Genomic DNA, 26791 nt, shown 5'->3' with positions numbered 1-26791 from the left:
CCTCCACTGATTTCTACCTATCTCTACAGCTAAGAAGATGCTCTTTTCAAGAATCATTTCACCTCCCACCTTCCCAGGCTCCTCTCCTTCTGCTACAGTAGACTGTGTATCCATTCAAGTCCAGAGTAGCTACTCTAATAAAAGTGGTCTTATCCTCTCTGGCTTAAGAAGTATCTTTTATGTACCTTCCCAATGCTATTAAGTCTAATCACAGAATCCTCTTGAACCTACACCCAGAAAACACGCATCCTTCTGGCCTTCCTTGGTGTCCAAAAGTCTTATCACATACTTTGTGTGTAATTCCTCTCTAGCCTAATTTCATGCCTTTTTCCAGGTTCTATATCTAGGTACGTAGATCTACGTCACTGTCTAGGTCCCTGGTCCAGTGATCAACTTAGGAAGTCCAACAGAGAGTACACTGTAGAGGAGGCAGAGTGGCCTAAAGCTAGGATGAAGGGCTTCTCCAGACTGGGAGCTAGATCCCATTTTGCCCCCAGCATAACCCGAACTTTCACTAAGGAGATGCCTCTGGAGATTACTGCTTAAGTAGCCCCAATGTGAATCAGCTGTTTCTCCCCAGCCTTAGTATAAACCAGCAGCACTTTGGTTTTTTTGGAGGGGGGAAGGCAAGGCAATTGGGGTTAAGTGATTTGCCCAAGGTCACACAGCTACTTAAGTGTCGAGTGTCTGAGGTGGGATTTGAACTCAAGTCCTCCTGACCTCAGGGTAGGTGCTCTATATTCACTGCACCACCTAGGTGCTTCAACCAATAGCATTTCTTAAACTCTGCATCAGCAGTCTGCTGAAGTCTATGGATCCCTTTTCAGAATGTTTATTACCTATTTTTATGATAGAAAGATGTAAAATAATTTTCCCCATCCACATTCAGAGACGCCCTGAAATCTATCCATGGACCCCAAGCTAAGAATTACTGATATAGATAAGCTCTCCTGGGACACTACTGTTACCTGACTCAGTGCCTCCATCAGTCGTTAATAGTGGGTATTGCTGGTTTTCCTCACGGTGGACTTTGTCCATCACCAAAGGGAGAAGCTATCCTACTCAAGTTTCTCATGCCCAAAGCAGTTGCTGCCATTTCCACACAGAAGGGAGGATATGCTCTGTACCAAGGCGTGATTAAATAACTTGGGTTAGCTGCCTGGCAACAGTATTTCAGGGACCAATGCTTTTTCCAGTTTCAAGTGAGGCAATCATCCTTCCCCTGTCTCACATTTCTTCTTTCACTATATCCTTTTATTTATCAATTTCCAACTTTGGTAGCAATTCAGTGCCAGCTTACCAACTTCTGTGCTCTGGGAAAACTTAATGGCATGATCTGAATCTAGCCCTGCAGAGCTCACAAACCAAATCTGCTGATGAGAGACTGGGTGCTTTTAATGAAGACTCAGGAGCCAGGTTATACTGACCAGAAACCCAGTCGGATTCAAAGATTTATGCAAGGAATGTAAGCCATTTTCTTCTGTCATACATCTCAAGCAACCCACATGTCTTACCTGGAAACTGTCTCCTTGTTGGTTGATCAGCTGTTTCCTTGTTCCATGTTTGAATCCTATAAAAGGCATAACTAATGGAAGTGGGGGAAGGGGAGGTTGGACACCTTAAATTCCCATTTACTGGACGACTTACTAGACTTCTTGTTAAATTAAATTAATCCAGTTTAAGAATCTCTTATTCCAGCTCACAGTGTCTAAAGCAGAGGTGCAAGAAATGATCAGCCAAGTCATTCATGTTTGTCCAGTAGAGTTTATTGGAAGAAAACAGGAACAGGAGAGTTGCAATGATAGCCTCAGCTGTGCAGCCACTGTGGACTCTGGGGTTCACAGTAGGTTCAATCAAATGCCAAACCCTTGATGTCACTTAGGACAAAGACATAAAGCTGGGTGACCTACTCACCCTCTCCCCTTCCAGTTGAAGATTTTCTATTTATGGTGGAAAGGGTGGAATTTTCTAGCTAGAGTGGGCCAGGACACTTTCAAATGTGTTAATCCTTCCTCTGCCCAAATGCAATCCCACTGTAGGAACTTGCTAGAAGGTAGGGAGAAAATAGAAACCGCAGACACGTGGCACATACTTGCCACATGAACAGTCACGGAGTTAGCTAGCCCCCAAATGCCCAGAAAAAGGCTTGAGATAACACCAATGGCTACAAACCCACATGCTTACTTTCTCATCCATATACAATTACAATGATTTACATGCATATTGAAGATATTTGCAATTAAAATGTAACAAACAGGCTTTCACAAAAAAAATTCCATTAGACAACATCCTTAGTTACACAACTAACTGACTGAATGTTGCAGAGAATATAAGATCCCACAGTGTATGCTCATTGATTACAGACAAACACTCAACTGGACAGAGCAAAAAGGAGTCTCCAAGATGACCCCACCTCACCCCACCAAGAACAGGAGGCTCTCATGCACATGTTGGGATCATACAAGATTCTCTGGGAAATGCAATCACAAAGTCGACTCTAACAGTCCTCCACTCAGTCACGTTATAAGGCATAAATAAGGAGACGCTTGCCCAAATCGGCATGTTGGCCACTTTCATGGTGGATGACTGGCACTAGGTATAAATGGAGGAGGGATTTCCCATAGACATGGAAGGATTTCCACCTGGATGTGAGCTCCTTGCTTCTTCTATTTCCCCAGTACTTGGGCACAGAGCCGGATATATTGGAAATAATAAATGTCTGTTGGTTTGACTTGACTTGAGGGTACTGTCCTCTGGGCACTCCCATCTGTGGATGACATTGTGTAATCTGATTGCATCCCTCTCTGTCCCACCTCCCATCAGCTGAAAATCGGAAAATTGCAGGGCCTTCTCAGTAAGCCCCATAATTATTAGACAAGAGCTTGGATGAACAATTGATACTCAAAAAAGGAAATGGATGAAAATGTTCTGTTGTCTAGACTATCAGAGAGCTGGATGGGTTAGTCAATGGAATTACTCCATCAGAACACATTGCTGAAGCAGAAATTGTAGATAATAATGAGGTGGGCTCAGAATTGAATAGACTAAGCTTGGTAAAGTTTGCACTGATATTAGTGATATCATGCAATTTCCTGGCTTGTCAATATAAATGATTTTTGCAAGGATGACACAGTTACACATATTGGAACACCACCATCTCTAAAGAAACAAAAGCTGCATATGATATGGAAATGGAAGGTGGGTCTAAATAAGCTGTAATGTTTTCAGTGAAGAGCTATGCTCAAGTAATCGTATATGGGATATCACTGAGGAAACATATGGCCAGAAATGGGGGTGGGGGTGGCAAGGGGGGAGCTCATGTGGTGAGAGTGAAAGATAACAGATGGACCTTCCATAGGAACTTATAAAATGTAAGAAACTAGAGGAAGGCCTCTAACATAGAAGGTGGATTCTCTGTTTGGGCCTCTCTGGGATGACATAAATGAAAATTACTAACTATGAGAGGGTATGAATGGGCAGCAATCCAGAGAGTGATGGAAGGAATATTGTCAGTGAGCCCACAGTAAAGGAAAAATGAGAATGAGAATTTGCCTATGGTCAGAGAGATTTTTCTGCTCTCGGGCTCTGAGGTCTGTTGAGGACTGAACCATTATTATTAAAGTTCTCACTTTCACTGAATTTATATGACTTCTCATTAGATAAACTGCTGTCTGCTAAGACTTTTCCACATTCACAATGATTAATGAGTTTTTTCCATAACAAACAGACAAACAAAAAAACACATTCCTTGATAGTATCAGCTTCAGCTAAAAGTCCGGTTACATTTATTATATTTCCCAGCTTCTTTCCTATGTGTTTTCTGATGCTCAGCAAGAGAAGTGCTTTGGTTGAAGGCTCTGTCACACTGATTACATTTGTAGGGTTTCTCGCCAGTATGGATTCTTTGATGTCGTGTAAGGTTCATATTCTGGCTGAAAGATTTTCCACACTCATTACAGTGATATGGTTTCTCTCCGGTATGAGTTCTCTGATGTCGAGTAAGATTCATACTATGAGTGAAGGCTTTCCCACATTCATTACACTTATAGGGTTTCTCTCCAGTATGAATTCTTTCATGTTGAGTAACTGATGAGCTATTGCTGAAGGCCTTACCACATTCACTACAATTATAGGGTTTTTCCCCAGTATGAATCCTCTCATGCTGAGTAAGAGATGAGCCATTACTGAAAGCTTTTCCACATTCATTACATTTATATAATTTTTCTCCAGTGTGAATTCTTTGATGTCGTGTAAGGTTCATACTCTGGGTGAAGGCTTTTCCACATTCATTACATTTATAGGGTCTCTCCCCAGTATGAATTCTCTGATGTTTAGTAAGACTTCCCTGCTGACTGAAGGCTTGTCCACATTCATGACATATGCAGAGTTTCTCTCCAGTATGAATTTTCTGATGACGAATAAGGCTTGTACTCTGGCTGAAGGTTTTTTCACACACATTACATTTATAAGGTTTCTCTCCAGTGTGAATTCTCTGATGTTGAATTAGAGTTGTGTATTGGCTGAAGGTTTTCCCACATTCATTACATTCATAAGGTTTCTCTCCAGTGTGAATCCTATTATGCAGAATAAGTGTGGAGCTATTACTGAAGGCTTTACCACATTCGTTGCACTTATAAATTTTCTCCCCAGTATGAAGTCTCTGATGTTGAGTAAGGTGTATGTTTTGGCTGAAGGCTTTTCCACATTTTTTACACTTAAAGGGCTTCTCTCCAGTGTGAATTCTTTGATGTTGGATAAGGCTTCCTTGCTGACTAAACGCTTGTCCACAATCACCACACCCATAGGGTTTTTCCCCAGTATGAATTCTCTGGTGTATACTGCAAGATGAACTGTTGCTGAAGGTCTTCCCACATTCATGACATCTAAAGAATTTTTCTCCAGTATGAACTCTCTGATGTCGGATCAGATTTGTGCACTGTCTGAAGGCTTTTCCACATTCACTACATTTATAAGGCTTTTCACCTGTATGAATTCTCTGATGTCTAATAAGGCTTGTATACTGACTGAATGATTTCTCACATTCAGAACATTTATGGGATTTCTCTCCAATTTGAATTCTCTGATGTGGAGGAAGGGATGAGTTGTCACTCCAGGTTTTCCTACATGCATCACAATCACAGAGTTTTTCTCCAGTATGATTTTTCTGATGTAGAGTAAGAGTTAAGTTATCACTGAAGGTTTTCCTACATTCATTATATATGTGGAGGTTCTCACCAATAAGGGTTTTCTGATCTTGGGTAAGGTCTCTCTGGTGCAAAGTTTTTCCAAATTCATAACATGCATAGGGTTTCTCCCCATTAAGTATTCTGTGACACTGAACAAGGTCTGAGGAATAACTTAAGGTAATACTGCATTCATTACATTGGCCAGGCTTTTTCCCTGAGGCGATCCTATCAAGTTGAATTAGGTCTGAATGGGGTTCAAAGCAAAGCTGATGTGAATCATACTTAGGGAGACTCTTTCTGCCATTCTGTTGGGTCATAAGAATTGGGTCTGAACAGAAACTTCTTTCAAAGTTATTACATTCTTGACCTCTTGACTCATCAGTTTTCTTGTGGGCAAAGAGTACTTGCCTAAAATTTCTCTCCTGGCTCCCCTGCTGCCTCTTAAATCTGCCACCACATTCCCAGGATTCCCTCCAATTAGAACCCCAGGGACCATTCCAGGTTTCTTGGAATGATTTTTCCATAGTGAAAAAAGACTTTGAAATTGTTTCCTTGATCTCATACCTGGTCTCCCAATCTGAAAGAAACAAGAAAATATAAGTGTTCCTTGTCTCATAGTCGGTCATCAATCAGTAAGTACTTACTAAGCACCTACTATGTCTCAAACACTGTCCTAAATGATGCAGAGACAGAAAAAAAAAGCAAAAGACAATCCCTGCTCTCAAAGAGCTCAGTCTAATGGAGGAGACAGCAGAGACACAACCATGTAAATACTAGATATTTATAGGATAAATTGGAAATACCTAATAATGGAAAGCATTAGATGTGAGGGGTGGAGAAAGACAGGGAAAGACTACCTATGGCAGATCAGATTTGAGCTAAGTCTTGAAGGAAAGCAGTAAAACAAAGAGGCAGAGGTGAAAACGAATATTCTGGGCAGCAAATGAATGGAGGCATGGATGCAGGAGACAGCGTATCAAGTTCAAGGAACAGCAAGTGAGCTGAATTGGATATGAAGGGTATGGGTGAAATGAGGGCTGCCCCAAGGGTGACTAGGAAGATGTTAGTGCTCTTCCCAATAAGCAGGAAGGGGGAGAGGAAATGAGGGCCTGAGAGGAAAGAGAATGCGTTCTGTGTTTCATGTCAGATGTATACAGGACATCCAGGTCAAGATGTCTAAGAGGCAGTTAATGATGTGAGACTGGAGCTCAGGAGAGAAGTCAGGAGAACAGTGTCCCTTAAACCTAGAGAAGAGAGAAGGCACAGGAAGAGGAGAAGTTCAGAAATGTCAAAGGCTGTGAAAAAGTCAAGAAGGATGACTACTGGAAAAAAGTCATTCGATCGGACAGTTAAGAGGTCCCCAGTGACTCTAGGCCAGGGTCGCTTGGATGATGAGGTCAGAAGCCAGACTGCAGAGAAACAAGGCAGGGAGAGGCGGCCCTGATTTAACTTCTCAAGGAATTCGGCTGAGAAGGGGAGGGCAGTCAGGATGGGAGCCAGCCCAGGAAAGCGAAGGCTTCCTAAGGAGAGGGAAGATGTGGTTGTGTTTGTAGGCAGCAGGGAAGGAACTAGGGTGTAGAGAGACTAAAGATCAGAGAGTGGGAAAGTGGAGATCATTAGAGAAAGGGCGATCCCATGGAGAAGTGGGGAAAGATGAGCCCCAGGATGCATGGAGAAGCATTTCCTTTGGAGAGAGCACCAGGTTCTCCTGTGAGACAGGGGTGAAGGAGATTCAAGTAGGAGGCATCCTGGTGACGTGAGATGAGGAAGGGGGGAGAAGAGGCAGTTTTTGTGGAATGGCCTCAGTTTGTCTTTAGCTGCCAGGGTGGCAGGAAGGGAAGCAATGGGAGCCTTGAGGAAGAATGCAAAGGTTTGGAATCACCATGCTGAGCGGGAGTGTCAATCATTAGGGAAGTAGCAAAAGATTACCTTGGTGCAGGAAGGGCCTGGATGATCTAACCTGCACTCGGAGTGGACCTAATCACCCTGGTTTTGTGACTTTCTCCAGTTGCATCAAGCAACACAGGAATAATGGTCCAGACTGTGGATTGTAGAAGTAATCTGAGGTTGGAGTTTGGTGAGGCATGATCAGTGACAGAATCCAGGGGGGTAAGGGATATCTTCATTTCATAGATTATACAGTTAATGAAAATGAGGCAGAGATGAAATAATATAACTAGCATCATGCAGCTAGGAAGTCTCTTGAGGCTAGATCTGAACTCAGAACTTCCTGACTCCCAAATCTCAATTGCCACCTAGCTGCCTCAGAGCACAGAAAGTGCTTGCCAAACCTTAATGTGCTATATTAATGTTATTCTTCACATGGCACTTCCAGGTTTAAAATACGGTATATCGGGGCGGCCAGGTAGCACAGCAAGTAAGAGTACCGGCTTCAGTGTTGTGAAGACCTGGAGATCAAATCCCGGGCTCAGACACTTAGCACCCACCCAGAAACACCTGGCTGTGTAACCTTGAGCAAGTTACTTAACCCCAATTGCTTAGGGGCGGCCAGGTGGCTCAGCGAGTAAGAGCACTGGCTCCAGTGTTGGGATGACCTGGATCAAATCCGGGCTCAGATACTCAGCACCACACCCAGAAATAACTGGCCGTGTAACCTTGAGCAAGTTACTTAACCCTGATTGCTTTAAAAAAAAAAAATGCGGTATATCCATGATCACCAAAGATGTGCAGATGAGGAGAGGTCCTGCAAGACTGGACAAAGACCCATGTCATGGCTACCCAAAAAGGGAAGAGAATGGAATCTGCCAACTCTAGGCCAGGGACTCCCAAGTCCTTCATCACGTAGTTCTGGCTCCTAGCGGCTTTCTGAACTCAGCACAGATCTCTAGCCTCCGTAGCTCTGTATCTATCACCCAAGCTTAGCAGGCACTACCGACAGCCTTCAAGGCACTTAATGGAAGCCTTTACTTTGCCTTTTCCCTCCTCAGTTGAACTCATCTTTAATGATCTTTTATGAATCAAGCCTTCTAGGGTAGAAATTCATTTCCTGTTTTTGTTTCTGCATCTTCAGGGCCAACAGGGTTGCAGACTTCAGATGCTTTATGAATGCGTATTGAGAGAGACTGATAAAGGGCTGTGTAATACCGTTATTTAAGTCAGAGCTGGATGTGAATACAAAAAGTCCTTGAACTTAGGCTTGTTGTTTAGTCACGTCCACCCCTCTGTGACCCCATTTGGGCTTTTCTTGGCAAAGACACAAAAGATTTGCATTTACTTCTCCAAGGGATCTAGTGCATCCATTCTGTGCAGAGGTGAAGGGATTTTCCAAGGTTCACAGGGCTAGGAAGTGTCTGAGGCTGGAGTTGAACTCGGGTCTTCCTGACTTCAGGCCCAGCACTCTATCCACTGAGCCACTGGCTGTCTCCTTGAAAGGGAATTCAGGTAGAATGACTTATCTTCAAAGAGTATTTTCTATAGAGTGGTGGGGTAGAAATCCGAACAGGGCACTTAAGGGAACAGAATGGGAAGCAAGGACATGGAGACACTGGACACAGAATCTTCACTGGAGGGTTCCAGGACAAAATCAGGAGGAGCTGAGAGGAGATGAAAGCGTTTCACCTGTTTGTTCGAAGGACAGGGCAGACTAGGGGTAGTAGCAGGTGGAAGAGAAGGAACTGGGATGTAAGAGACCAATGAGACCAATGGGGAATGATCCTGGGAACAGTGTTCTGCAAGGGAGGGAGGCAGGAGGGGGGGCTTTACAAGTAAGGAAGCACAAGAGCTTCAGACACAGAGGGAAGTATAATGGGAAAGCCAGGGAGTCACTCAATAAACACTGATTAAGCACCTGCTATGGGTCAGCATGGTGCTGAGGGCTGGGGTTACCAGGCAAGGCAAAGCCAGTCTCTGCTCTTATGGAACTCACAGGATGATGAGGGACCTAATAAGATCCACACAAACTAAAGACAAGAAATCAGACAGCAGGGGGAAGGCACCTGAACACAAAGACAATGGTCTCTGAAAGGGCTTATATCACAGCCTCAGACCTCGACCTGGCTGGAGTCACACAGTCAGCACCTCAGAAGTGCTATTTAACTGAAGAAGAGGTCTCTAATTTGAATTATTTTTTTTCTTTTTGGAGGGGGGAAGGTAGGGCAATTGGGGTTAAGTGATTTACCCAAGGTCACACAGCTAGTTTTGTGTTGTGTCTGAGGCCGGATAAATTTATTTTTTCAAAGGAAGATCCTTCTCATCTTCCTTCCTAACCCCTGTTCTCCCTACCCCTCCATGCACACATTGAGAAAACAAAACAAAAATCCTGTTTACAAAATCCGTGGATAGCTAAATAAACCACATTGGGAATATTTTACACACACACACACACACACACACACACACACACACACACACTTTTATATATATATATATATATATATACAAAGTACACGAATATGTTTTATATACATGTATTATGTTTATCATTATATATAAATATATGTTTATATGTACTTATATTCTCAATGTGGGAATTTGCTTCATTTAATTATGTATGATTTTTATATGTAAGTATATATACTACATATACAAATAGATATAATAAATTAAACATTTTCAATGCATGAATATAACATATTACATTCTAATTCCGCACTGTGTGCTCAATGAGAGGTTTTAGAGATGGCACGCCCCCCTCACCCTATGACCTGTTGCTTGCACTGGCTCCCACCTACCTCAAATTTATCCCCTCACCTGGAACAATGCTCAGTGCTTCTCTCTCCAGCATCCAGCGTGTTTCACTTTGCTCTGACTGGAAGATCACATTTGGTTTGGGAACAAGACGTCCTGCTCATGAAGAAAAAGTAGGAAAACGCTGGGAACAGAGCTTTCTCCCAAGGGAATTCTCCCTTCCCTCTCCTGGGCGGTTGGGCTTGGCAGCAGTGATACAGAGGGACTCACCCGGCCAGGCAAAGGACGGGCCCCAGAACTGAGATGGGATCACAACCAGGGCCTGGCAGGTGAGAACCCTTCCCTCAGGATTCTGCTCTGAGCTGCCTCCCCCCCTCCCCTAAGTAATTTCACGCCCTCTTATGGCACCAACGGTCACCCCTCTTCATGTCCACATGCTCTTTCTAGTGACCTTTTGATGTCCCAGGCTCCAAACCCACATCTCCAAAAGCCTACAAGCTTTCTACCCAGTGTGCTGCCACTTCAAACACATCATGTCCACAGTCAGCACTTAGGACAGTGCCTGGAAAATAGTGATTCATTAAATGCTGGTCCCTCTCCCACAGCTGTTTGTTTTTCTGGTTTTATTATTTCTATCAATAGCCCTGGGGTTCACCCAGTGCCTCACATTTGAAACTTCGATATTACTATTGACCTTTCCCCTTCTATGTCTCAGCTACCAAGTCCTCTCCAGCCCCATCCTGCCATCTCTCCCATTCATCCCTTCTTCTCTATCTCCATGGCCTCCTTCTTCATAGAACCCCTCATTACACCCCACCTTGGCTACAGTAACAATATCCTGGCAGGTTGTCCTGCCTATCACTTTCTCAGTCCTCCAGTTTAGACTCTGCACCAATGTGAGACTCATTTCCTTGTGCACAGGACTGCACGTATAATTTCTCTACTGAAAAACTTTTAACAACTCCATATTTGCTATTGAGCATCATTCACATTCCTCAGCCTGGCATTCAGGGTCCTCTGGATTTTGGCACCAAGCTATCTTTTGACCTTATTTCAAACTCCCCTCCATGTACTCTGACCTTCAGACGATGCCCACTGCCTGTGTCCCTAGTCCAGGCTCCACAATTTGGTTCCTCCATGTCTTTTCAGCTCCAACCTGCCCAACATCTACTAATCTCTGATGCTCGGCACAAATGCTACTGCCCCCAGAAGGCTTCATCAATCATCTGATGGTAATAACCTTCTATCCTCAGACCAGAGAAAGCACCCTGCACCTCTCCAAGGCACCCTTATTGTGTATTATCTCATGAGCAGTTTGTGAATTCCAATCAAAGAACATCATTATCTTAGAAGAATCAACGTGACAAGAAATTGGGGTGGATTGTACTGCCAGCTATACTGTGAGTCCAAAGGCAGAACTCACCCTGGCCTAATGCGGGCTCTCCCTGTTCCCAGATACTTGATAACACCTGAGGAGCTGACTGGAAGCCTCGTCCTCAGGCACCTACACTGAGATGCTGGGGTAGTGCAAATGATGTGGGGGAACAGAAGATGGGGAATGTAAAGCCTTGGGGATGGTCCCATGAGGGCCAAGCTGTGACAAGCACCTGTTGTACAGTGTCACGACCTTTCATCTGGAAACAGTGGAAAACAATGGCCTGCCTCTTACTCTGGAAGCATCACCAGTGTCTGGTCTTTGCTTGCCACCCCACAGTGGGCCTATGTACGTTGACACCTCACAGGAGGCAATACAATCTTAAGGTTCTAAGTCAGAGAATACAGTTACCCTGGGGATGGGACATGAAGGTAACAGAAAGTTGCTGCATCGTAAGAAACGACAACCATAATGAATACAAAGAAGCATGGGAAGAATTCCATAAACTGATCTGGAGCCAAGAAAACAACCTATGCAACGATAACAATGTAACTGGAGAGAAAGATAAGATGAAACAAATTGTTGCAAAAATATAACAAACAAACTTTGCCCCAAAGAAGAAGCATAAAATGACATGTCCCCCTCCCAGGTGTGCAGAAGTTGGCATCCATAGATTTGGGATGCTGCATATAAGACCCTATTTTTTCAATGGTATAATCAATTTTGCCAACATTTCCCCCTCTTTTTCTTTTTTTGTGAGGCAATCAGGGTTAATTGCCCTGGGTCACACAGCTACTAAGTGACATTTGTCTGAGGTCAAATTTGAACTCAGGTCCTCCTGACTTCAGAACTATGTTCTGTCCACTGCACCTTCTAGCTGCCCCACCTCTTTTTCTTTTAAATATTCTTTATTATAAGGGATGGCTATCTGGAAAGGAGGAAAGAAGAGGGATGCAGAGGAGACTCTAGATAATGTACTGATAAAAATCTATGTTTTTCTAAAGAAGGAGGTTGTCCTTACCCAGGGAGACCAGGTTTCTATAGTTCTCCAGCATCACATCTCTGTACAGGGCCTTCTGCCCAGGGTCCAGCAGCTCCCACTCCTCCCAGGTGAAGTCGATAGCCACATCCTTGAATGTCACCAATTCCTGAAACACCAGACAGATTCCTGTTCATCCAGGGCCCACCATCCCTCACACAGCCACAGAAGCAGAGAGGAAGCTGGGAAGTGGTTTCTCAGTGTTCAGCATTCAGAATCCCAATAAAACCAAATCACACTCCCAAGGTAAATCTTTGATTCAATAAGACTTAGAACTCCCTCTCCGGGACTAATCCATAAGAATACACACCCGGAGCTGCTGGGGACCCCGGAGACGATCTAGTCAAACTCCCTCATTTTACAGGGAAGGAAACTGGCTCTGGGAGGAAGTGAATGGCCCCAGGTCACACAGCATGTGTATGAGGCGGCACATCCCAGTTACCCAATTTGATTTAAATCCAGGCCTTTCCAATCAGTTCTCTTTTCACTCTGTAACATGGGGGGGGGGGGGGGAAATTTCTTTATAATTTCATAATGACAAACTTTTATCTTGATTGCTTCAACAATAACCATTAAAAATGGAAGCAAATCAAGGGTAGACTATAACTGAATCACATCAACCTTGACATTCTCACTATAAATGAAAGCAGAGGCCCAAGGGAAATGCAGCTAAAGGAAAGGGGACTCACCTCTTCTCACTGTGCTGAGAAAGGCTGGTTTTATCAAGTAACCAAAGACAATACTTCCTACCACACTGGCAGGGCTCATGGTTATAACAATAAGAGTAACACTGCCAATAATAACTATAATTTATAAAGCACTTTAGGGTTGCAAATAAGCTTTGCAAATAGTATCTCCGCCCCCCCTTTTTTTTTTGCATTTTGGAGGGCAGTTGGGGCTAAGTGACTTCCCCAAGTTCACAGGCTAGTTTTTGTATTAAGTGTCTGTCCATCTCAGCTCTGGGGCCCATCCTTTGCCTGGCTGGGTGAGTCCCTCTGTATCACTGCTGCCAAGCCCACCCTCCCAGGAGGGAGAAGGGAGAATTCCCTTGGGAGAAAGCTCTGTTCCCAGCATTTTCCTACTTTTTCCTCACGAGCAGGACATCCTGTTCCCAAACCAAATGTGATCTTCCAGTCAGAGCAAAGTGAAACACGCTGGATGCTGGACAGAGAAGCACCAAGCATTTTTCCAGGTGAGGGGATAAATTTGAGGTAGGTGGGAGCCAATGCAAGCAACAGGTCACAGGGTGAGGAGGGCGTGACATCTCTAATTTGAATTTGCACTCAGGTCCTCCTGACTCCAGGGCCCGTGCTCCATTCACTGCACCACCTAGCCACCCAAATAGTATCCCTTTGAATCCTCACACACACCCTGTGAGGTAGGGGTTGTCATTAACCTTTTTTTACAGATGAAGAAACACAGTGGTAAAGTGACTTGTCCAGGACCAGAGCTAGTAAATATCTCAGGCTGGATCAGACCCCAGGGCTTCCTGACCCAGAGCTCTACCCAGAGTCCTACCTAGCAGCCTCTCAACCACCCCCAGGAAGATAACTGAGCTAAGGTGCAAACTCCCCTTGCAGCAGATGGGGGATATAGGGCAGCTCTAACAAGACGCCAAAGACCTCTGACTCTGAGTGGCTTCACTGTCATGGCGGCCACTGGGAAACCCAGCAAGGCCAAAGACTTGCAGCCACTCCATGGCCTTGTGGATGGAATGCTGGGCTTAGAGACACAACATGTGGAAGCCCCTTCACCTCAGAGCCTTGGTTTCCTGATCTGAAAAATGAAGGAGGTGGGACCAGCTATAAACCTATGAAATCACTATCTTCTGTATCAAGACTAATTTTTTTCTTTTTTTTCCCAATCAATCAGCCAACAGTCAAGCATTTATTAAAGTACTTACTTACTATGTCCCAAATACTCTGCTAGGTCCTGGGCATAAAAGACAAGAACAGCCTCTACCTTCAAGAGGCTTATATTCATTTTTTTAATATTTAATTTTTTTACCCAATTACATGTAAAGAAAAATTTTTAACATTTTTTTTTCAAATTTTGAGCTCCAAATTCTCTTCCTCCCTTTCTCCTTTTGAGGCATGCAACTTGATATTATACTTGTGGAGTCATGTAAAATATTTCCACATTAGCCATGTTACAAAAGAAAACACAGACAAAAAGAAAAGGAAAGAAAGTTTACAAAGTCTGCTTCAATCTGAATTCAGACCCCACTGGTTCTTTCTCTAGAGGGAGACAGCACTTCTTATCATGGGTCCTTTGGAACTGTCTTGGATCATTATATGGTCAAGATTAATTTCTTTTTTTTTTTTTTTTGCCTTTTGGAGGGCAGTTGGGGTTAAGTAACTTGCCCAAGGTTACATGGCTAGTTTTTTTTGTGTGGGTGTTAAGTGTCTGAGGCCGGAATCGAACTTGGGTCCTCCTGACTCCGGGGCCGGAGCTTTACTCACTGAGCCATGTAGCCGCCCCCCAAGATTAACTTCTTAAAGAAAACACCTGGTAATCAGGGGACCAGGACAGCATCAGGTAACATCACAATAAAAGTATCTTTTAAAGGCCAGGAAGCAGCTCATTGCTTGGGAGCCTGGCAGCAGCAGCAACATCTCTGCACCTTCCTCCATGAGGGTAAGGCCTGTTTTTCCTGAAGAAGCCTGAGGCCTGGACACTTGGCCAAGTCACTTCATCTATCTGGCTTTCGGCTTCCTCAGATTAGGGTGTTACATTAAATGAGGGATTCCTAACCAGGGGTCGTGAATTTTTTTTAAAACTTATCTTTGATAACTACATCCAAATATGATTGGTTTTCTTTTAAATGCAGCTAGGTGGAGCAGTGGCCTAGAGTCAGGAAAATATAAATTCAAATCCAGCCATGGATACTTACTAGTTGTGTGACCATGCACAGGTCACTTAACCTCTGCCTCAGTTTCCACATCTGTAAAATGGGGATCTTAATAGCACCTTCGTTACAGGGTTGTTGTGAGTATAAAGTTAGATAATAATTGTAATTTTTCAAGCACCACAGAAATGCTAGTTAGGAGCTATTATTATTAATCTTCTGTGTTTCATTTATGCATGTAAAACCATTCTGAGAAAAGGTCCATGGGCTTTACCAGACTGCCTGCCAAGGGCGTCTAAGACACAAGAGAAATTAAGGAGCTCCTTCCATCTCTAGTCACCATGGGTTCTCCATCGCACCCTGAGATAGTCAAGAGCCTTCTGGGGAAAGACAACTGAGGTTCAGGCCCCTGGATGGACTTGGTTGGGGTGGGTGCAGGAAATGACAGTAGTGCCCACATTTTGAGGACTGAGACAACATTCCAGGACAGAGTCAAAGCCAACTTACCTGTGACCCACCACTGGTCAGGATGCCAGAAACCATTGCTTCATCCTTTAGGGTCCCTTTCTGGGGAAGGACAGAGGCCTGAGAAGGCAGAACTGCAGAGGGAAGAGAAGTCATGAGAGAGACCAAGATGGGCCTGTATCTCCCAAGCTCTCCAGGGTGGGATTTTCCCCAGCCAACCCCCAAGGGCAGAGCACAAGATGAAAACAGGGCTGAGGAATATGTGCTGCCTTGTGCATGAGAGAAGGGTTCTGGCCTTAAACACCTCACAGCTCAAATGTCCCTGTGGTCCCAGAGGGTTCCAAGGGCTCCTAGCATTACCCTCCAGAGAGGCGAGGAGCCACCTGGCATTATGGAGATGCAGCTGGCCTTGCAGTCAGGCAGCCCTGGGTATAAGTCCCACCAGCATCATACTGCTTCCTGAGCAAAGGAAAGTCACGATCTCTCAGTGCCCAAGGGGAACCTCCAAGGCTCCTAGCTATCTGTGAGTTGTGAGCCCCCAGTAACTGGCCATGCAGAGCTTTTGACTTTGACAAAATGGCAGGAGGGGCTTGGCCAAAAAGGTCTAATGGCAGTGCCACCTGGTGGGAATGGCCCAGAGATATGGGGGCCATAGGGAGAGCTGAGTGCCAGGCTCAGCTGGGGGATGGGACACCTGTCTCACAACACCAACTCACGGTGCCAAGGCTAGAGCTTCTGGAGAAGGGTCACCAGGAAGACTTGGCTGGTCCTTGCTCACCACCCCAGGAAAGGCTGAAGGGCAGAGCCACCCCAACCACAGTCCTGAGAGCAAAGAAGGAAGAGGAACCCTGGGCTAAAGGATGGGCCCCCGGGGGCTCCGAAGTGTCCCCCCTCCCCAGGGAAAACCTACGTCACCATGACTCCTTGAAAAAATTTGTCTTGATATCTTTTCCTATTGATGCCACCTACATTTCCCACCTTATCTCCCCCAGGGAACCATTCCTTTTATTAAGAATAAAACAAGAGGAAGAAAGTATAGCAAATTAAACTCATCACCTCATCCAAAGTCTGACATTATATACAGTTTCTCACACTGCTGGTTCCCCACCTTTGCAGAGAAGCGGTCCATCCACTAGCTAGTCACAGGGCATTTATAAAAATGTAATACTCACCTACATCCACACCTATGGGATAATGTGTATGGCACTTTGAAAATCATATACATATGTGTGTATAAAACATATAGATTATATATACATACATGTGTATGTGTGTATAAAACATATAGATCATATATGTGTACGTATATATAAAACCTATAGATCATACATACATACATACATATATATATGTGTGTGTGCATACATATAGTTCTTATTCTAATATTGAAGGAACAGCCCAAGCAGACCTATGTGGGGTTTAGCGGCTAGAAGTAATGGAGACCCTGCAGTGGGACTTCACTTGAAGAGATCAGGGATAAGCAAAGATAAGGGAAAAGAACCTATTTGGCCAAAAATATTTATAGTAGTTCTTTCTGTGGTGGCCAAGAATTGAGAAGATGCCCATCAAGTAGGGAATAGCTAAACAAGCTGTGGTATATGACTGTGATGGAACGCTATTGTGCTATGAGAAACGACAAAGGCGATGACTTCAGAAAAGCCTGGGAAGACTCATATGACTGATGCAGAGTGAAGTGAGCAGAACCAGGAGAACATCATACATAGTAGCAGCAATATTGCAAGGCTGATCAAGTGAGAGAGCCCTCGCTGCTCTGGTTATGCAGACAATCCAAGGCGATTCCAAAGGATCTGTGATGACAAACATTCTCCACCTCCAGAGTTGGAGCTCATGAACTCTGAGTGCGGACTGAAGCTGCCCCTTTTTTTTTTTTACTTTTTTTGGGGGGGGGGGGGGGGTTCTTTTTTGCAACTTGGCTAACATAGGAAATGTTTTGCATGGCTTCATATGTATGAGTATTGCTTGCCTTCTTAATGGGTGGGAGAGAAGCAAGAGGGAGAGAATTTGGAACTCAAAATTTTTAAAAAGAATATTAAAAAAAAAGAAATTTGAGAAAAAAAAAAGAAATGAAGGATTAGATAAATGACTGACCTCCAGAGCCCCCTCCTTCCCCTTTTTTCTTCAGGGAGGTTAGCACCTGGTCCATAGGGCAGGTTTTCTCTCCTCCCCTACGCCTGCCCCCATACTAGGGGACATCAGCATTTCTACTGATCTTCCCTCAAATCCCCCAAGCTGCGAAGATCTCCTGCAGTCCACTTCAGCCACCCACCAATGCACCCATTTCTAAGGTCACCGGCCCCTCACCTGTTTACAACCTACTGTCATCTTAGCTTTCCCCCTGCCTGTGGTCTGCCCACACTATGACCTCCACCAAGCCCTCAGGTTATCTCCCAAGCCTTCTCTCTCACCATCGTGACCCCTTGGTGAACCCGTTCAATACCATATTCCTCTTCTCTCAAGTCAGAGCCCCCTTCACCTACCCCTGACCCTAGGCTGGCAAGGCCACAGCTGGGCTCCCTCTCGCTCTCATCCATCGGCATGCTGCTGGATGGAGATGGAAAAAATCAAGCGCCTGTTCTGACAAGAGTCCAACCGCAATCTGCATGCATTACAAGTACAGAGGGCAGAAGGCTAAGTATCACTGGGCAATGCCAGTAATGTTTATAAAAGGGAGCAGTATGGGGGACAAAATTTAAAGAGAGAAAAGGAATGGTACCAGGACAGATCCAGTGTTGGAATGGGTGCTCTCAGGTAGTACTACAGAAGGAACATGGACTCTGCAGTCAGCGTTGCTGGGTTCAAAGCCTGCCTTTGCACCTTACAAATGGGGACCATGACCCAGCCACTTCACATCCTGGCATCTCGTCTTTAAAATGAAAGGATTGGACTAGCAGCCTTTGGGGGGCCTTTCCAGCTCCTGGATTCTATGAATACACCTCCCTTCCCCCACAAGCATAATGCTCACCTCTCTTCTCAAACATTCGGGCCAAGGCCTCCATTGGCACCCCGACCGTGCCTGTATGGGCCTGACGTGGGCTCAGGAGGGGCATCTGTCCTCAAACACTTGGGCAGAAAGGAGTCGGCCCAGATCGATCCTTCCCCAAGCCAGTGCCTGGGGACTCCAACACAAGGGGCCCTTTAGCTGAGACCTCCACTCAGGACTCCAGATTCTGCCTTCCCAGCAGGAGAACCCCTCTGATGCTCCCAGAAAAGGCCTTGGCAGAGTTGCTATGGTCAGTGATGGGGCTGAATCAGCCACAGGGCTCCAGGAGCCCCAGTCTCACCCTGGGTGGGAGGACATGGGATTCAGAGTCACAGGACCTGGGTTCAAAGTCTGGCTTTCTCATGTGTCTGCTTCTTCTTGGGCCTGTTTCCTCTTCTGTAAAACAAAGGAGTTGAACCAGATAACCTCTAGTGTCCTTTCTAATTAAAATTTGGTGACCTTATAAGATGGCTAGCATCCTAACACATGCGTGTCTGCTGGCACATGTGTGTTACATGCGTGGGAGCCAGCACAGAGCAATGAGAAGCAAACCCACTGCCCACTGACCTTAGACTCCCGAGTCTTGGGTTCAGATCCTCTCCCTGCCTCTTATTACCCATCGCTGGAAGCAAGTCTCTCTCCCTGGGCCTCAGCTGGGGTGGCAGGCAGACCCTTCTAGGACCCCAAGCAGGTGACAAGCCTTGATAATGTTACATTCCCTCAGTAGGGTTTCATTCCCTTTCACTGTGGGTCAGACCCTGGAGCCCAACCAGGACTGGGGTCAGAATCCCTGGGCCTCCATCTGAATCCCTGGCAGGGGAACGTGGATGGAATCAGGAAGAGCTGAGGTCTACTCGGGCCTCAGACACTGGCTGGCTGTGTGACCCTGGGAAAGTCACTTCACCTCTGGCTGCCTCAGTTTCCCCTTCTGGAAAAGGAGGCACCTGCCTCACAGAGTTTCTATTGGGAATCAGGGACAGGAGACTTGTAAGGCCGGAGGCACAGCCACAGGGCACAGAGATGCCAGCCAGGAGCAGTTCCTTTCCTCCCGAATAAGGGCCACAGAAATACAGCCTGAGACCCAAGCAGGTGAGAGGTGGGCATGGCCCAGGAAGGGCCAGATGCTGGACAGTGACCAGCCCCCGGGGGGTGGGGGGTGAGCCCCGGGGAGGGGCTGGGCAGGGCTGCTCGGGGCCAGGAAGGACCAGCCCCCGGGGGATGGGGGGTGAGCCCCGGGGTCCCCCCTGACCCCTCCCCAGGAGTCCCTCCCCCATCACACTTTCCCTTGCAATCCCACCCTGCGTGCACGCGCGGCCGCCCCAGCCCAGTCCCTGTGGCGCACACTTGCGCGTGCAATCCCACTCCCGGATATGGGTGCACACGCACCTGTACACGCCCCCCAGCCCCACCCCCGCTGCACGGCTCTCTTGCACACGCAATCCCACACTCAGACACGAGCACGCGCGCACACTCCTGCACTGACACTGCCATGCTCACTAACCCAGCAGGGTCCGGGGGGTGTCTTCGCCCCGGGTGGGGGTAAGTAGGAGGAGAGGCTCCCTACCCGCGCGGGGTGGGGCCACGCCTGCGCACTGACTCCCTCCCCCACTCCCTGTCCTGCCCCAGCTTAGCCAGCGGGGGCCCAAGAACAAAGGGCAGAAAAAACCTGAGCGCCTGGGGGAAAGTTGCGCATGCGCACCTCGAGATTCCCGGCATGCCCTGGGGTTCGGACGCAGCCACAGGAAGTGCTGAGGCGTGGGCGACGTCGCCGCGCAAGCATTCTGGGAAATGGAGTCCTCACGTGGGCTCCCGCCTGGACCCGGCGGCCACGTGCGGAGCCGCGAGGCCCAGAGGGCGTCGGCTTCCTTGGGCTGGTCACTTTTGGAGAGCAGGAAGCGCCGCAAGGAGGGTGAGGGGGGCCGGGTCCGAGGCTCCTCGGAATGGACCTCCCAGCGCTGTAGGGGAACCCGCTAAATGGAGGGCTGCCCATGTCTGCCAGGACGGGACCCGCGCTGCAGAACGCGGGGATCCCCCGCGGCGCCGGAGCGCGCCTTCGCTGTCTCACCCTTCGTGGTGAGGTGCCCCCGCCCACCTGCAGTGTTTGCCAGGCTTGATGCCCTCTGGAGGTCCCAGTAAGGGGCGCCTCATCTGCCAAAGGCTTGTTTTCCCTGAGCTCTCTACAGTGTGGTGTGAAGCTGTCTAGACTAGACTTCAGACATGGAAGAAAAAGGGGGCGGCTAGGGGGCGCAGCGAGTAAAGCGCTGGCCCCCGAGTCGGGAGGGCCCCAGTTCGGTTCTGGCCTCAGACGCTTAACGCCCACACACAAAAATCTAGCCGCGTGACCTTGGGCAAGTTACTGAACCCCAATTGCCCTCCCCCCCAAAAAAAGAAGAAATGGCATTATTTATTCCTCTTTTATTTTTTTTTACATATTTGCTTTTCAACCACTTTTTTGTGTCTTAGTTTTCAATTAATTTCTGTCTCTCTCTTTCATCTCAGTAATCTCTAACATGGCCAGTGTTGGAAAGAGAAAAAAGAGAGATTTGTCCTCTTTCCGAGGTTTTTTTTAAAGTTTTTTTGTTTGCTTTTACAATCTGTTATTTTTGGTTGATCAAGCCAAAAGAAAAGGAATAGATAAAACACATGTTAGCACAAAGCACAAATAGCATAGCACTGGCAATACAGACATTTGCCATTCTCTTACAAATTTTCCCAACTGTATGAGGTCCTTTTTTAAAAAGTAATTCCTAAATTTAGTTTCATCATTTACAAAACAGACACATCCAGAACATATAGCAAGATACAAGATTAAATCAGGTCTGAACTTCTAAGTTTTTTTCTCCAGAATTTGAAGTCACTATCTTACCTGTCTCCCTTAGTATAGAACTTTTGACCATCTTGTGGCTGAGGTTCTGCTCTCAGCCTAAGATAATTCTTCTGTTTTCTAATTATGTTAATGTTCTCAGAATCTGACCAAAAAAAAAAAGGACTATTAATAATACAAAATTGCTTTAGTTTAATTTGCCAATAGGGTTCATTCAATTGAAGTACACTTTGTATTTAGAACAAGTCCCTAAGAGAGAACATCTGGTTAAAGTTCCATTCCTCTAGACTTTTTCCCAACATATAACCACAGGAAGAAAAACTGAGGATGAAGAACTTAGCAATTTCAATAGTTCTTTTGTTTTGAGCAGATTTAGGAAACTGTTCAGTAAAATTCTGTAACTTTCTACATAATCAAATACATCATGCTTTGGCCAAAATAATCCCCTAAACCCTTTGTATTCTCAAACCAAACTATATACAGCTCAATAACTCTTTCAGCATCCCTGGACAGGGAGTCTACCTTTATCCCAATGGGCATCCTGTAGGATACATTTCTCCTCTTATGTCTGACCCCATCTTTCCTTGGGGTGTCCCCATCCAGGAGTTGGGCTCCTCAGCAGAACTTCTCCTGAGAGGATTGAACCAAAATTCCCAGAGACCCATGTTGCTATTCCATTTGAGGAATTGTGCATTGAAGATGCTAGAAATGTCCCCCCTTCAATTATGGATCATGGGAGGCCATCTTCTATCCACATGAATTCTGCCTATATGGAAGTTATTTTCCTACAGCTAACACTGTAGGGGTTCATTTTGGAAATTGTCCACAATTCCCAATTCTTAATTTCTGTGCTTAATCTCTAATATCCTAAAACCAGGCAGCTAGTGCCCAAATGATCTCTACAAGTGAGTGTTCATCAAAACATACCAACTTTCCTTTACTACTTCTCAAAAATTTAGCTCTAATTTTCAGTTACTGACAATCCTAAGCAAATGGTCAACAGGCAATCTCAGTCAGAAGACTTACATGAAAACCAAACTTATTGCAAGAGAAATCAGCACCCATGTGGCACCCAAAGGGTTCCCAGTCTTTACAGAAGTTTACATTTTTGCAATAGCAGGACAAAGGGAGGAGGGGGTACTAGGAAGGGGCATGACATTGGAGGGGGAACAGTGCAGCAAAGGCGGGGAAAAAGATGACTACTCTCCATAGGGAGGAGCAATAATGATAAAGGCCTCATTCTTTTCCTAGGGAACTGGCTAGACTATGAAGATAGGGGGGTCTGCTTATCTGCACAGGGCCCCAGCTATACAATCATTATTCCACCCTGGCACACACTGCCTGGTTCCTTTCCTACGTCCCAAGGACACACAGGGAGTCCAGCTCGGGATGCCAACAACAAATTCCGTCAGCTCAGAAGGAGCTTCATCCTGGACACATTCAGGGCCTCCTGTATGTTCAGAAAGACAAGCTCAAGGGACACCGTATCAGCCCTTAAGGAAATAAAAGTGAAAATAACCTTACTTAGTGAAAGGAGTCCTTTTCCTCTTTGCTCTCCTTGTCTCTGTAAAACTAAAACCATCCTTCTTCTACCATCCAAAGAAAATGGATTGCTCCACAGGCCTTGACGTCCCACTGTTGAGATGAGGAATCTCTCCCCTAAGGCTGTCAGGTCTAGCTGGAATTGTCGCTCCCTCAAAGTGAAGGAAGAGAGCTGTGGTGGGGAATCATTCCTGTAACCAGAGGTTCCCCACCTTAATTGGCCTATAGACCCCCTTTAAAACAAATCACTGAGCCTCCTCCTGGAAATCGACTTTCTTTAACCTCTAAATGGGTTGTTGTTTTTTGCTTTTTAAAAAATCTGGATGATTTTGAAAATACATAAAATAATTTAAATAAAATTATGCATTTTAAGTGTAATAATTTAATGTAGTTTTGTGGGGGTTTTCCTGCATGGAAATGTTGATGACACAATATTGCGTCATGTAACCTATTGTAAACAAGTCATTTCACACATATATTTTTGCCAATACGTGCTGTACTGCCAACACTTATTTGTTAAGACCTGTCAGTGCTTGGCCACTGAGTGGTTATAATTTGCTTTTTGTGTGCTTATTTGGAAAATAATGTAATTACTACAACTTTAACTCTGTTACACAACAGATGAAAATGTACAGTTTTTCAAAATTTTCTCTTTTTCTTCAGTGTCCCTCAATTGTACCTGAGGCTGCTGTCACCCCCTTTGGACCATTCCATCGCCCCACAGTGGTATCCTAGGTGGGGACCTGTGCCTAAGCTCTGCCGTCCAGTGGCCTCAAGATCAGCATTTCTTAAACGCCCTTCTGGGGTCATGACCCACAGTTTTAAAAGTGCTGAAGGTGTTGTGAGTGGAAAAAGTTTAAGGAGGCCTACTCTAGATGGGTTCTTCACCCCAGTTATTACAAGCCGCCAAAAGCTCCCCCTCAGCCAATCTGAGAGATTTCCTACTGATGACAAACATGGTTTAATTACTCCTTGATAAAAAAAAAATTAAAGGCAAAAAAATCCAATAATCTATTTTTAATCCTGCTAACAGGGAGTTTTAAATTAGGTAGGTGGCTAGCTGACTGAAAATTAAGACCTAGTAATTCCACTGCTCACAAGGAGAATGAAATGTAATTAAGTGAAACTAAGAAAAATGGAGGGGAAGAAAAGAAAAGAGTAGCCTATGTTTAAAAGGTCAAAGTTATGGCTAGACCATTTCTTAGAAAAAATAGAATCTGAGTACTCTGGAGCTTATGAATTTAAAGAGTCCCTCAGTCCAATTGAAATTAGGGTAAAACAAGGCAGATTTGCCCATCTTCAGCTTAGAGAGACTTACCTCAGGCCCAAAGAATTTCACTATAAAGAGTGAAAGAAGTCCAGCCTCCCAGGGCCAGTGTCTTTTGGGGAGCCATTAGTGAAAATCCATCCCAGTGTGCACTTCCTTTTTGGATCCCTTGCAGGGACAGTTCTAAATAAGTTGAGGTCCATACATTGCTGTCCCATCTCAGGGTGCCAATAATATAGAGATAAAATTGTTCAATGTACAATAAAAGAGACTGAGGTGGAGTTCTGAGTCAATGGCATTTTATTAAAGGGTTCAACATCCCCTCTAATGCAGTAGACCCCAGATCTTCCTCATGACCTTAGATACACCTTCCTCCAGGGCCTTATTTTTATGAGACTTGATACCAGATTCGATACTTGAACATTCTAGAGGTGCTCTAGCACATTCTAGAGGCCTTGTTTCATGGGCCAGAGATGATGCATCAGCTAGAAATGGTACGTCAGCAGGTAGAATCTTGGGTTGGGTGAAGCATGGAGCGTCTCAGGATGATCATGAGAGAGTCACCCGCCCGTGCTGGACAAGAGAGAGTGGTACAGAGGAACAAAAAGAAGGTGGGTGACTTTTCATGTAATTGAGTCACCTCTCACACTGGGCTTGGTCACTCTGAGAAGGAAAAGCAAGGGGGGAGGGTTTCTGGTCAGCTTCCTATGACTGAGCGAGTGAACGTACAGTCTACAGTTCACAGCTCTGAGGCCTGAGATATAGAACTGGTAACCACTGCCCCATAGAATCATGACAAACTGACTGATGCTGATTAAACAGAGTAGGGGTCCACATGAATTATTACTCACAATCTACTCAACTGCCATAATAGGAAAATACATCTCACTTCAAAGGAAACCACAATATGATTCGCTTTTAGGACAAACTCAATCCAATCAAATCTGGACTTAAAATCACAAATGGTACCTTTTAGAATTTCAGTTTTCCCCAGGACCATTAGCTGCCAGGACCTCAAAATATATGGCCCACAGTTTTCAGTTACCTTCCTTCCAAAGATAAATGGAAGCAGTCTCACATCTTTATCCCCATCCGTTTTGAGCCCATGAGGTTCTCCTAAAATATGAAAATTGTAAATATGTGATATTATGACTGAATATCCTTTCCCCATATGAAGATTGGAACACACCCTTTTAAAGGACTTTTAAAGACAGAAAATTTCTATGTTATAATTCATCCCATGAATTTATTACTATAGTTTCCATTTGGTAAGTGGTGTAACTTGATAGAATATTGTCAAAACAGGCATTTCTTCTCCTGGAGCCCACAATTTCACTTGCTTATCCCAAAGAGATCAAAACCCTGATCAAACCTGGCAAGCCTCCATTCACAGGGCAAAGAGACTAAATTCTTTTTCACTTTCCATCCAGTCTCCTCTTATCCCCACCTGCTTAAATCTTCTCACTCTTTTGTCTTCAGGTGAACCTTGATTAAAGCCTTGAAGGCCTCAAAATGGCCCCCTTTTTTGCTCCACTCTGATTTACACCTTGGCTTTACTTCTTTCCTTTATTTCCATCTCATCCTTAGTTAGCAATCAGATTCTAGCCTAATACTCCACTGAAACTTCCTGTATGAATTTTCTTATGTCTTATATTTTGAGTTACATTGTCCCTTTCTATTTCTTTTACCTGACTTTGTCTCTACCCAGACAATTATGGTAAGTTAAATCATTCACAGAAGAAAATATAGTAATGAGGCCAATCTCAAAAGACTTAGAGGAGGCCAACTGAAATCTTTATAGCATTGTAGAAGTCTTGATATTATCTTCTACTAAACCATGGAAACTATCACCTTTTAAGGAAGAGTGGGAAAAAATCTTACATATTAATTGCATGTAATCTTGGTTTTACAAAGCTACAAACCTCCCCTCCAAAAACAAAATCCAGGAAAATATTTCAGTAGTTGCAAAAACATTCAAATCATAATTTAGACATTTACAGGAAAGATATACCTAATTTAGTGTCCAATAAATTTGCACTGGCCAAAATTCTTTCTTGGTGGTTTGTCCACATTTCTGCACTTCCTCTTGGCCAGGTTCAAGAACTAGAAGAGATTATCTGGCCGTTTTTCTTTATTTTCCACTGAAAGCCTCATCAAAGTGTCAGTGGAAGGAAGTCGCCAAGTTTTGGGAAGTAGAGTTTAGTATCAAAACTGCATGCAGTGTGTCCCAGAGATTACAGAGAGCTATTCCAGGTATAAGCTTTTATTAATTAATTCTGGGTCATATAAGACTTTAATTTAAAAGTTATCATCTATGATGAAAGCAACAGATCGAAGGCTAATATGAAATGAGAAGCACCAGTCGGCTGTGGTTCAGTCCTATGAGACCCTGCATGTCCCCATTTGGCGTTTTCTTAGCAGAGATGCTAAGAAAGTGGATTGGGATTTCCTTCTGCAGCTCATTTTAAAGAGGAGAAAACTGGGGCCATTAGAGTTAAGTGACTTGTCCAGGGTCACACAGCTAGAGAGTGTGAGCCTGAATTTGCACTCAAGGAGAGTCTTCCTGACTCCAGGCCTGGTGCTGCATCCACTGTGCC

The 26791-nt window shown here is 45.0% G+C and overlaps 1 protein-coding gene and 1 pseudogene across 1 annotated transcript in view; both read right to left on the bottom strand.

Annotated features, from left to right (window-relative positions):
- LOC138168165 (zinc finger protein 3-like) overlaps positions 1-26791 on the bottom strand; it is a 220635-nt gene that overhangs the window by 73846 nt on the left and 119998 nt on the right. The window lies entirely within an intron of this gene.
- LOC138168141 (zinc finger protein 420-like) lies at positions 1749-20818 on the bottom strand (annotated as a pseudogene).

This window comes from Petaurus breviceps, unplaced genomic scaffold (genome assembly GCF_028583685.1).
Source record: "Petaurus breviceps papuanus isolate PSGF00001 unplaced genomic scaffold, PetGlider_PUasm1.0 355, whole genome shotgun sequence".
NCBI classification, from domain to species: domain Eukaryota; kingdom Metazoa; phylum Chordata; class Mammalia; order Diprotodontia; family Petauridae; genus Petaurus; species Petaurus breviceps.
Note: the sequence above shows the minus strand (reverse complement) of the source record. Positions and strands in the feature narration are given on the sequence as shown.